The 12,444-nt window shown below is 38.5% G+C and overlaps 1 protein-coding gene across 5 annotated transcripts in view; it reads right to left on the bottom strand.

Annotated features, from left to right (window-relative positions):
* ACSL4 (acyl-CoA synthetase long chain family member 4) overlaps positions 1–12,444 on the bottom strand; it is a 90,388-nt gene that overhangs the window by 48,669 nt on the left and 29,275 nt on the right. For 3 of the 5 annotated variants that reach the window (XM_080653819.1, XM_080653820.1, XM_080653817.1), the window contains exon 2: positions 3,350–3,402. The gene's annotated coding sequence lies outside the window, so the exon portion shown is untranslated. The remainder of the gene's footprint in view (positions 1–3,349; positions 3,403–12,444) is intronic. The other 2 variants (XM_080653821.1, XM_080653818.1) reach the window with 1 other exon arrangement.

Below are 12,444 nucleotides of genomic sequence, written 5' to 3' on the forward strand. Positions count from 1 at the left end.
TTCATACTCTTAAGTACAAGTTCCCTCCCATAATGCCTTTAAGAACTTTCCCAATTGGCATCAGATAATGCTTTTTCTAGGTCACAGGATGGTATAATTGGAATCCTATCTATATGTGTTGAAATTAGGCGATCTAGGAGATAGTGTTGCTGCCTATAAACATCCCACACACTGTGTGCATCTATTTCCTTATTTCAGTAATCACAACATAAGTTTTTAATATGCAACTTTCTAAAGTTGGGAGTTAAGTGTATAATTTAATCCAAAGCTTATATTTAAGGAATTTTGAAGATAAATTATGCTAGACAAACATGATGTTACAACCCAACTTTATTAGACATCATGAAAAGGGAGAAAACTAAGTTTTGGGAGTCACATGTTTGGAGAGAAATATAAAGGTTTCAGTGCTATAACAGGAAGCAGATAGCACAATGCTTTTCTTCGAGTAACATTTATTTTATTGTTATAATTGTTCTATTTTATTATTAGTTATTGTTGTTAATCTCTTATTGTGTCTAATGGATAAATTAAACTTTATCATTGGTGCGTATGTACAGAAAAAACATAGTATATATAAGGGTTCGGTACTAACTGCAGTTTCTGATATCCACCAGGGGTCTTGGAACATTTCCTCTGTGGATAAGGTAGGACTACTGTACAGAGTATATCTATATATTGTCATCTTACCTATTTATCGTAGTGCAATAATACAACTGTGGGCTACCAACCATAAGTGCAAGTTCAAAAAAATAAACCTGTCACTAGCAGTAATAGTGCCCACAGGAATATCTTTGTATTACAGGGAGAATTTATGCAACTATACCTTTTTGCCACATGACCTACCCTCTGTATTTGCTAGAGGAGGTGGCAGTTTAATAGGTTAGCTCTTTGTTAATATTGTTTCCCCGTCCTTCATACTGTTAAAAATCATACAACCATGTAGTCTTAAACCATTTCTTACAAAATGACCCAATAAACCACTGAAATGATTAAGTCGGCTACCTGGCCAGCATAATGTAAAACTGTATCATGGTTTAAAAATAAAATTTTTAAAAAGCTCACTCTGCTCTTCAGTGTTAAATACACCTTATAAATGAGACTAATAAAAGAACTCAAAAAATGGATAAATCTATTGAAGATGGAAATCTTAAGGTCCATTCAATCAACCCTCAAATATTAGCACTAGTAAAGACGAGAACACAGATATTCCAAAGGCAGCAGGTAACTCAAAATGTATTTATATTCTTAACATTTCATTATGGGTGTGTCTGATGTTTCAGATATTAAAGAATTCTTTTTTAAATTAAAATTATTGGGGTGAGATAATTCTTAACTAAAAAAGGAAGCTACAGCAAGCCCATTATAAGGAGCCATTGGTGAGGACTCCTAGAGTTAATGTCTCCACATTAGGAGTGGGTAGATATTTTCCACTATCTTCTCTCCCTTCACATTCATTTCTTTTCCTGGCCTAGGCATGCTTCACTAAGGTGAGTGAGGCAAGGGAGATAATTAGGTATTTCTGTTTTGAAGTGTATTTTGGGATAGCCAAGGCAAAGGTATGACAATGGAGTCTCTAAATTATCACAGACACTCCAAAGTGGCTATAAACTCCTGAAAACACCGGGCAGATGTTCCTGCTAATGCTTTTGCTAACTCTTACTTTTCACCTTGGTAGTTTTTTCTTATACATCTAGGTGGGCTGCAGGTCAACTGCTATAGATGTATGTTTATCTATCTATCTATCTATCTATCTATCTATCTATCTACCTATCTATCTATCTATGAGAGAGAGAGAGAGGAAGAGAGAGAGAGAGAGAGAGAGAGAGAGCGCGAGCGAGCGCGCACACGAGGAAGCAAGCAGACTCTCTGTGGGTAAATAAGTTAACTTTAGAAGCTTGAAAACTACTACCCTCATAAAGACACCATTGTCTCTTTCCCAAAGGAAATGCTAACCTTATTGATATTGTGCCTCCTTTGTCAATGACGGAGTAGCATGCTGCCTAAGTAGCTGAATTCAGAGACAGCTAATTCTGGCCTGCTGATGAAAATCTTTGGCCATATTTAAGATTTTTCTAATGCAGGCTAATAAGTACACTTTAGTGGTAGAAAAATATTAAGTCTTCCTAATTTCTTTACACTTGAAATTCAAAATTAGTTACTAGCACATACAAACTAGTAGATTTTCTGTTTCAACTTCATAATCTATTATAATGAAAGCAATTCTAAGAAGACCAGAAATACAAGAGAGGCAGCATTGTATACAGGGTTTTGATCCTGGTTCAGCAGCTTGCTGAGCTATAATACCTGAAACAAATTAAATAATTGCTCGTCTGTTTCATCATCTACAAAATGAGAAAGTTGGATTCAGATTTTAAGATCACAGACCAGTAAAAAAATTATTAAGAAAGAAGGATGGTGAAGGGAATAACATATCTGTCAACTTTTTGCCAGGTATGAACATTATAAACAAAATACCTACCACTTACCATCATGATTTCATAAAATACAGACATGTTTAACTCTCCAAAATTAGAAGATTATATCTTATAATAAGAAGCAATCCTTCAAATGGAAAAAAAATAGCTTTAAAAAACTCATGGCCTATTGTCCTTATTTTCCACGCTTCACCAAGGATCAGTAAATATTCTTCACTGACCAGCACTGGTCTAAAAATCAATGTTTGAGAACTCCTAGACTAGGTAATTTTCAAGGTCCAAGGCTCAAACACTATGATTCTAAATTTAGGTAATTTGTTGTATTTCTTTTATTCTATATTATTGTCTAGAATAGGTGCCTCTGTGAAGCACAGTGCTAGTAATTAAATTTTTGAAGATCAGAAATATAATTAGTTTAAGAAATAGTAACTAGAGTAAGCTTCAATTTAATGGAGGAAAGTGTACACTACCATAGATGTAACCTCATCAATAATAATGAACCATTCACTGGACACTTACCATTAAGCCCATTTTACAGATGAGGAAATTGAGACAAAGCGAAGCTAAATAGTTTGCCAAAGGCACACACAGCCTATAAGCCTAAGTAGATTGGAAGTGCAATCTGCTACTCCATTTTTTTAGTATTATTCAAAGAAAAAGATTTTATTTAGATATTAATTATCACTTCTCCTTTTATAAATTAGTGACAGGTGGTTTAAATCTTAGGAGTTGCACTGGGTAAAGTTTTTTCCTATTACTTTTCCAAATGCTGCCTTTCTTTTAACACAAACAAAAATATTGGCAGGGTTTTTCCACTATAAAAATAGTCAAGATATCTGTTATTATGGGCAGTTAATTTTCTCCAAAAGCTGATATAATAGCAAGTTTAGAATTTTTAAAGAACAAATACTTACAGATTACCTCTTTTTCTCTTAAGAAGAACACGTGTATTTTTCGCAATTTCAATCTGCAATAAGAGACAACATTCATGGGTACAATGACATGAAAAAAGAATCCCCTTAAAAAAACCCTCAAGTGATGTTACACATTACCTGTGCACCTTAGATCATGATTAGCTATGTACCAAAAGAAAAACAAGAAATGACTAGAGATGAGTGTCTAAACTGGAAGTAGTGCTATTAGGAATTCAGAAAAGTAACTAAGCCTGACTCTAAGAAACAGCAGTTCAAAATCTATGGGCAAATAGCAAGATTAAAAAATAAGCAGAGGAACTGATAGTCATTTTTTTCATATACCTAGTATATACAGATGGCCAACAGACACGAAAAGATGCTCAGCCTCACTAACCACCAGGAAAATGCAAATCAAAACCACAATGAGAAAGCACGCCATACTGTTATAATAACCATTATATAAAAAAAAGACAAGCAATAATAAGTGCTGGAGAGGATGTGGAGAAAAAGGAACCCTCGTGCACTGCTGGTAGGAATGCAGACTGGTGCAGCCACTGTGGAGAACAGTATGGAGTTTCCTCAAAAAACTAAAAAATGGAACTCCCATTTGACCCAGTAATCCCACTTCTAGGATTATATCCCAAGAAACCAGAAACACCAATCAGAAAGGATATATGCACCCTTATGTTCATAGCAGCACAATTTACAATAGCTAAGATTTGGTAACAACCTAAGTGCCCATCAGCAGATGAGTGGGTAAAAAAGCTGTGGTACATCTACACAGTGGAATACTATGCCGATATAAAAAAGAAGGAACTTTTACCATTTGCAACAGCATGGATGGTACTGGAGAGCATTATGCTAAGTGAAATAAGCCAGTCAGAGAAAGATAAATATCACATGATCTCACTCATATGTGGAATATAATGATCAACATAAACTGATGAACAAGAATAGATCTAGAGACAAATGGCAGGGGAGGGGGTGTTTAGAGAGCAACCAAAGGACTTGTATGCATGCATATTAGCATAACCAGTGGACACAGACACTGGAGCAGTAGGGGCTTGCCCAGGGTGGGAATGGCTGGGGGGGTCAATTGGGGAAAAAGGAGACATATGTAAAACTTTAGACAATAAATAAATTTTTAAAAAAATAAGCAGAGGGCCCTAACCGGTTTGGCTCAGTGGATAGAGTGTTGGCCTGCGGACTGAAGGGTCCCAGGTTCGATTCTGGTCAAGGGCATGTACCTTGGTTGCGGGCACATACCCAGTGGGGAGTGTGCAGGAGGCAGCTGATCAATGTTTCTCTCTCATCGATGTTTCTAACTCTCTATCCCTTTCCCTTCCCCTCTATAAAAAATCAATAAAATATATTTAAAAAATAAGCAGAGGAACTGATAGACATTTTTTCAAATATATGCAGATGGCCAACAGACATGAAAAGATGCTCAGCCTCACTAACCACCAGGAAAATGCAAATCAAAACCACAATGAGGTAGCACGTCACACCTGTTATAATAACCATTATAAAAAAAAAAAAGACAAGTGATAATAAGTGCTGGCAAGGATGTGGAGAAATGGGAACCCTATGCACTTTTGGTGGGAATGTAAATTGATGCAGCCACTATGAAAAATAGCATGGAGGTTCTCAAAATACTAAAAATAGATCTATCATATGATTCAGCAATGCAACTTCTGGGTATATATCCAAAGGAAATGAAAACAGGATATCAAAGTTATCTGCATCCCCCTTGCTCATTGCAGCATTCACTCACAATAGCCAGGATATGAAAGCAGCCTAAGTGTCTGCCAATAGAAGAATGGATAAAGAAGATATGTCATACATATACAATGGAATATGATTCAGAAATAAGAGGGAAATCCTGCCATTTACAACAATATGTATGGAACTTGAGAGCATTATACTTATTGAGATTTGCCAGAGAGAGAGAAAGACAAATATTGTATGACTAGAAGCCCAGTGCACAAAATTCGTGCACTGGGGGAGGAGGGGGGTGTCTCCAGCCTGGCTTGTGTCCTCTCACAGTGCGGGAGCCCTGCAGTCGATCGCCCAAAGAGGTAGGCCCCGCCGACCCATCGGGGGTTCCTTGAAGGATTGCCCCAAAGAGGTAGGCCAGAGCCGGGGTCCTGCCTCAGCAGGGCCACGGGAACCCCGGCGGAGGCTGTGTGGAGTGGCTGCCAGGCCCCTCCTCCGCTGTGCGTGCAGCCATCTTGTGATGGCATGAGGGCATCATGGCGTGAGGACCACCTAGGCTTTTTAAAAAATATATATATATTTTATTGATTTTTTTACAGAGAGGAAGTGAGAGGGATAGAGAGTTAGAAACATCGATGAGAGAGAAACATCAATCAGCTGCCTCCTGCATACCCCCTAATGGGGATGTGCCTGCAACCAAGGTACATGCCCTTGACCAGAATCAAACCTGGGACCCTTCAGTCCGCAGGCCAACGCTCTATCCACTGAGCCAAACCAGTTAGGGCCTAGGCTTTTATTAGTTGGATAGTACTTATATGTAGAATCTAAAAAAGCTGAAGGCATAGAAACAGAGTAGAATGGTTGTGACAAGGAGCTGGGGGTTAGGGGAAAAACATGGACATTTTGTTAAAGGGTACAAATTTGCAACTAGAAGATGAATAAGTTATGAAGATCTAATATATAGCATAGTGATTATAGGCAACAATACTGTGTAACAGCTTCAAAATTGTTAAGAGATTAGATCTTAAATGCCCTCACCACAAAAAAGAAGTGATAGTTAGTGACATGATGGAAGTATTACCTAAAGTTATGGTAGTAATCATATTACAATATATAAATGTATCAAAGTAACACAATGTATACGTTATACTTACACAATGTTATATGTCAATCATATCTCAATAAAAAATAAAATGCAAGAAGTTGTAGTCATGTCCTTAATGGTTTTATTTGTACCTCTTATTCCTCCACAGTCAGGATAGGAGCTAAGTTCAGAGACACAGACAAAGGCTGACCACAGAAAAATAGTCAGACATTCTCACCCCCAAATACTTGCAGGGACCTATTTTCCCATCAAAATGAAAAATGAATAATTTCCTTTAAATAGTACAAAGCTCTTTTTCCAAATTAGCACTGGTCTAGGTAGAAACCTAAAGATATTTTTTATCCCCCTTCAAGGAATAAACACATCAGTTTTGTGATGTTCTTCAAAATATATACACTATGAAGGTTTAGGGGTATGTTTGCAGTTGAGGATTAACCTATATTGGCATTTGCAAGAGAAAACTACGTATCATATGAATACTCAGAACCGTATAATAAGGCCCTTCAGTAATCTGATATTGCTTACTTACATTCCAACACCCCTGGGGTTTCCTGGGCATGGTATTATGATTCTGAAGAACTAAACTTTTATTTCCTTTCAGTAGCACTCAGTACTAGTTGCATATGATTATGAGAATAAACCTTCAATTTTTTAATCTGGATACCCCAATGCAAATCCTAAAATTAACATTGACACTATCTGCTATTAGGACAGTTAATTTTCTCCTTTGTTACCAGTAGAAGATTAGAAGAATGAAGGAAAGAATGATTTATAACCAGGCCTATTACTAACAGAGTATTCCTTTTGTTCTTGTTTAATAGAACTACTTTCCAACATCAAGTTACTATCCATAATCTACTTTTGGGGAGAGGGTGCTGGCAACAGTATCAGTACATGTGTGACTGTAAGTGGTTAAGATTACTTATAAATATAAAGCATTCTATTTAACATTTTCTTATCTTTCTCCCTGAGGGCTAACATTTGATATTAACACAAAAGGAGGGTAACTTCATATACAGTCATGTGCTGCATTTAACAACATTTCAGCCAACAGTGGACCACATACATATACGATGGTGATCCTATAAGATTATTATGGAGCTGAAAAATTCCTATTGCCCAGTGATGTTGTAACATCATGACTTAGTAGCACAATGTAATATTCACCTGTTTGTGGTGATACTCGTGTACACAAACCTACTGCACTGCCAGGCATATAAATGTTTAGCACATACAATTACATACAGTGCATAATACTTGATGATTGAAAGTACAGCATGTTACTCTACAAAATACCGTGAGATTAAATCAAGCACAAGAGAAAATGATACGAAGCTGCTGCCGGCATAACACAACATATTACATATTAATTATCACCTGGTGGTATGAAAAAAAAGAGATAATACAGGATCTAGAGTTTATCATCTTTTAATTAGGGAATGAGGCAGCACTGAGAAAGCCTTATTCACTCAATGAATACCAGGGAGAAAAACAGCATCCATGCAGTTAACAGAGTGATTAAGGAAAAAGAGATACAAATCCAAACAATGTCAGCTAACCCTCATATTTTGAGACAAAAAACAAACCATTAATGTGCTTAGTTTTTGCCCTCTCTGTAAATAAGTTAGTCTGTTAACCAATATTTTTAAAACATTCTTCACAAGTAAATACTAAACTTGTGATAGCATCTGTTGGAAATATTTCAAGCATGATGAATCTTCCTCCTTTACTTAATATCAAGGACCAATCTTAATAAATTTAAAAACAAATGTTTCAGGAATGAGTAAAAAATATTAACAAAGCCCTAAGCACCTAATGTTCAAATCTAAAATTAAATTCTGGTGAGTCCCTTACAAAACATTTCCCCTAAGCAATGGTCTTTTATAGGTCTTGTGTTAGATAAACATATATGTCATATATTGATAAGTAATAGTAGATGAAAACTACCATACTAGATAACATAGTTCAAAGATTAGAAAAGTTGAAATCAAGAAATAACACAGGTACAAAACAGTTTGTGTGACACCATTATATACACATATATTTGAGTAGGTACATATTGATAAAAATATTAGCAAGATGTACACCAAATATTAATGCTAGCTATTGCTGTGTGATAGAATTATAGGTGAATTGTATGTTTTTATATTTTGTATTCTTTGTGCTGAGCTAGTATCAATAAAAAATTTCTATAAATAAGAATTGTTTACTTAAAATTTGATTTAAAAATCACAAAGAAACAAGAAAAGGACAAATTTAAAACAGGCCAACAGGACCATCATAAACCAGTCAAAGACTCTACTGGAGATTACTGCTCAGAATTTAAACTAGAGCAGAATCCTTTATTTTCCCTCTTAAGACTCTATATAAGTGTTTAGAAGCCTTAAATGGTCATAATATTGTGAGTCACTTGACTCATAAACATTAAAATTTACTAAAGAAATGTTATAACCTTCCCTGGCTGGGTAGCTTACTTCATTAAGAGTGTCATCCAGATACACCAAGGTTTCTGGTTCTATCCCGGGTCAGGGAACATATAAGAATCAACCAATGGATTCATAAATAAGTGGAACAAATTCTCTCTCTCTCTTTCTCTCTCTCTCCCCTCCCTCCCTCCTTCCTTCCCTCCCTCCCTGTCTTCCCTCAATTAAAACAAAAAGAAATGTTATAGCCTCAGTCAAACAACCTAATATCTAGTGTAAAGAGTATGAAGATAATTCCAGATTGTCACAGACTAGACTATTGCTTCATGGAAAAGTTAGGTGACCTAAAACAAACTGTTTTTAAAACATTCGTGATATCTCAACGAGCTGTTTAAAAAACTGAAACATTACAAAACATAAAATACAGCATGAAAGTATCTTTTTTATTCAATCCTCTAGAAATAATAGCTTTGAAGAGTTTGATGGTTACTCTTGGGGACTTTTAAAAGCATATTTTAGCCCTAGCTGGTTTGGCTCAGTGGATAGAGCAGTGGTCGGCAAACTGCGGCTCGCGAGCCACGGTTTGCCACTCTGTTGACTAATGAGTTTGCCGACCACTGGGATAGATCATCAGCCTGCAGACTGAAGGGTCCCAAGTTCAATTCCTGTCAAGGGCACATGCCTAGGTTGCAGGCTCAATCCCCAGTAGGGGGCATGAAGGAGGCAGCCAATCAAAGATTCTCTCTCATCATTGATGTTTCTATCACTTTCCCCTCCCTCTTCCTCTCTGAAATCAATACAAATATATTTTTTAAAAAGAATAGCATATTTTAATAGACACACATAGGTTTGCAAGTTTCTTTAAAAAACGACTCTCTTAGATGTCTTTCCATGCCAAAACACATAGATCTACCTAATAATTTTTAATAGTTCTATGGTATTCTATTAAATGACCATATCAAAATTAAGTCTAACCAATCTTTCCTATTGATGGACATATTGGATTTTTCTAATTTCTCATTAGAAATACAGCAATGTACATCCATAGCAATATATTTATGGCAGTGCTTCTATAGGATACATTTCTAACATCACTAGGTCAAAAGGGTATAACCATTTTAGATTTTAGTCTATTAAAATTGTCCTCCAGTACTAAAAGCAGAGATACCCTAGCTCCGTGGTCGGCAAACTGCGGCTCACGAGCCACAGTTTGGCCCCTTGAGTGTGGCTCTTCCACAAAATACCATGGCCTGGGCGAGTCTATTTTGAAGAAGTGGTGTTAGAAGAAGTTTAAGTTTAAAAAATTTGGCTCTCAAAAGAAATTTCAATCGTTGTACTGTTGATATTTGGCTCTGTTGACTAATGAGTTTGCCGACCACTGCCCTAGCTGATGATACCAGCACCCAGATATTGGGTTTCCAATGGCTATTTTCCAATAAAAGAAACCAAGGTTCGGTGGAGAACTAGTTGATTTCAGAGCCAGGGCAGGAAAAATGCAAGGTGAGCCTAGTATCTTCTGGTGCCAGAATGTAAGAATGTGCTTTTAAAAAATGAGGTTGTGTCAACAGGACACAGGGGCCAACCCAAAAGATCTCCCAGTGGTCAAAGCTGATACAATTTGCACAAAATAAATGATATAACTAGATTATATCCCAAAGAATAAAATAAATATCCAGGGGCCTACACTAATAAAAATAAATTGACTGAATGAATAAATAAATGAGGGAGAAGAAACCAATGTTCCTTACAGAAGAATTCTAATTAATACATGTGGAAGGAATAAAGGAAATAGAAAATCTCCATTAGTACACCACAGTAATAATTGCTACAGGCAAAATCCATCAATGGATGCTAACAGTGGTGAGTAAAAGTCTAAAGCTGAACTGGATATATTCATGGTCTCAAAGCATCTTCCCCAGCCCTAGCTGGTTTGGTTCAGTGGATAGAGCATTGACCTGCAGACCAAAGGGTCCCAGGGTTCAATTCTGGTCAAGGGTATGTACCTCAGTTGCAGACTCCTCCCTGGCCTGGGCCCTGGCAGGGTGCATGCAGGAAGCAACCAATTAATGTGTTTCTCTCACACCTAAATTTCTCTCTGTCTTTCCCTCTCTCTTCCACTCTCTCTAAAAATCAATGGAAAAATATCCTTAGGTGAGGATTAAAAAAAAAGTATCTTCCCAAAATACATATTAATATTTAATTGCAAAGAGAAAAAATGTAACTTCACTGTAGTAAAACAGTTGACATCACTTTAACCACATCATCAAGATTACCATCACCAGAAATAGGTAGGGCACACTGACATGATGTACATGACACTGAAAATGACAAAACTTTGCTTCCTTGGTATTCTTGACCAAATTGCACAATCTGAATCTATCCATGAAAAAAACATTAGATAAATCCAAATTAGGGACATGGGACATTCTACAATGTAACTGACCACAATTTTGGTCATTGTACCATCTATACTAATAAAAGGGTAATATGATAATATGCTAATTAGACCAGGAGACCTTCCGGGAGACCTTCTGGATGTCCTTCCAGACAAAGCCATGGTGGCGGGGCTGAAGCAGAGGCGGTTAGGGGCGATTAGGCCAGGAGGGGAGGGCAGTTGGGGGTGATCAGGCCGGCAAGGGGGGGCAGTTGGGGGCAAGAAGGCCGGTGGGGGGGGAGTTGGGGGCGAGCATGCCGGCAGGCAGAGTGGTTAGGGGCAATCAGGCAGGCAGGCAGGCAGGTGAGCGGTTAGGAGCCAGTGGTCCTGGATTGCGAGAGGGATGTGCAACTGCTGGTTTATAAGTTCCTAACATTAGGGGGAGCTAGGTGTAGGATCCATGGAAATAGTGTACTGTTTTTGCAACTCTTTTGCAAAAGTCTAAAACTTATTTCCAAAAGAAAAATATAATGCCATCTTAAGAAGAATATACCATTTCCCCACATCCCCTCCAACACTAGACTGAACTCTGATAGATACCAAAAACAGTTTTAATTTTCAATGAACATATAAAAATATTTAACTACTAGAGGCCTGGTGCACGAAATTCATGCATGGCGGGGGGTTCCCTCAGCCCAGCCTGCACCCTATCACAATCCGGGACCCCTCAGGGGATGTCTGATTGACGGGATCAGGCCTAAACTGGTAGTTGGATATCCCTCTCACAATCCGGGACCACTGGCTCCTAACCACTCACCTGCCTGCCTGCCCCTATACACTCTGCCTGCCTGCCTGATCACCCCTAATTGCTTGCCTGCCTACCTGATCACCCCTAACCACTCTGCCTGCCTGCCTGATCACCCCAACCACTCACCTGCCTGCCTGATCACCCCTAACTGCTCACCTGCCTGCCTGATAGCCCCTAACCACTCTGCCTGCCTGCCTCATTGCCCCTAACTGCTTGCCTGCCTGCCTGATTGCCTCTAACGGCCTCTGCCTCAGCCCCTGCTGCTGCAGCTTTATCCGGAATGTCGTTTGGAAGGACATCCAGAAGGTGGTTTGGCTGTCCAGTCTAATTAGCATATTACACTTTTATTATTATAGATTACTAGAGGCCCGGTGCACAAAATTCATGCACGGGGGGGGGGTGTCCCTCAGCCCAGCCTGCACCCTCTCCAATCTGGGACCCCTCGAGGGATGTCCCACCGGGATCAGGCCTAAACGGGCAGTCGGACATCCCTCTCACAATCCAGGACTGCTGGCTCCCAACTGCTTGCCAGCCTGCCTTCCTGATTGCCCCTAACTGCTTCTGCCTGCCAGCCTGATCACCCTCTAACCGCCCCCCTGCCAGCCTGATTGATGCCTAACTGCTCCCCTGTCAGCCTGTTTGCCCCTAACTGCCCTCCCCTGCAGGCCT

Source organism: Plecotus auritus (genome assembly GCF_963455305.1).
Source record: "Plecotus auritus genome assembly, chromosome: X".
In the NCBI taxonomy this organism is placed as follows: Eukaryota; Metazoa; Chordata; class Mammalia; order Chiroptera; family Vespertilionidae; genus Plecotus; species Plecotus auritus.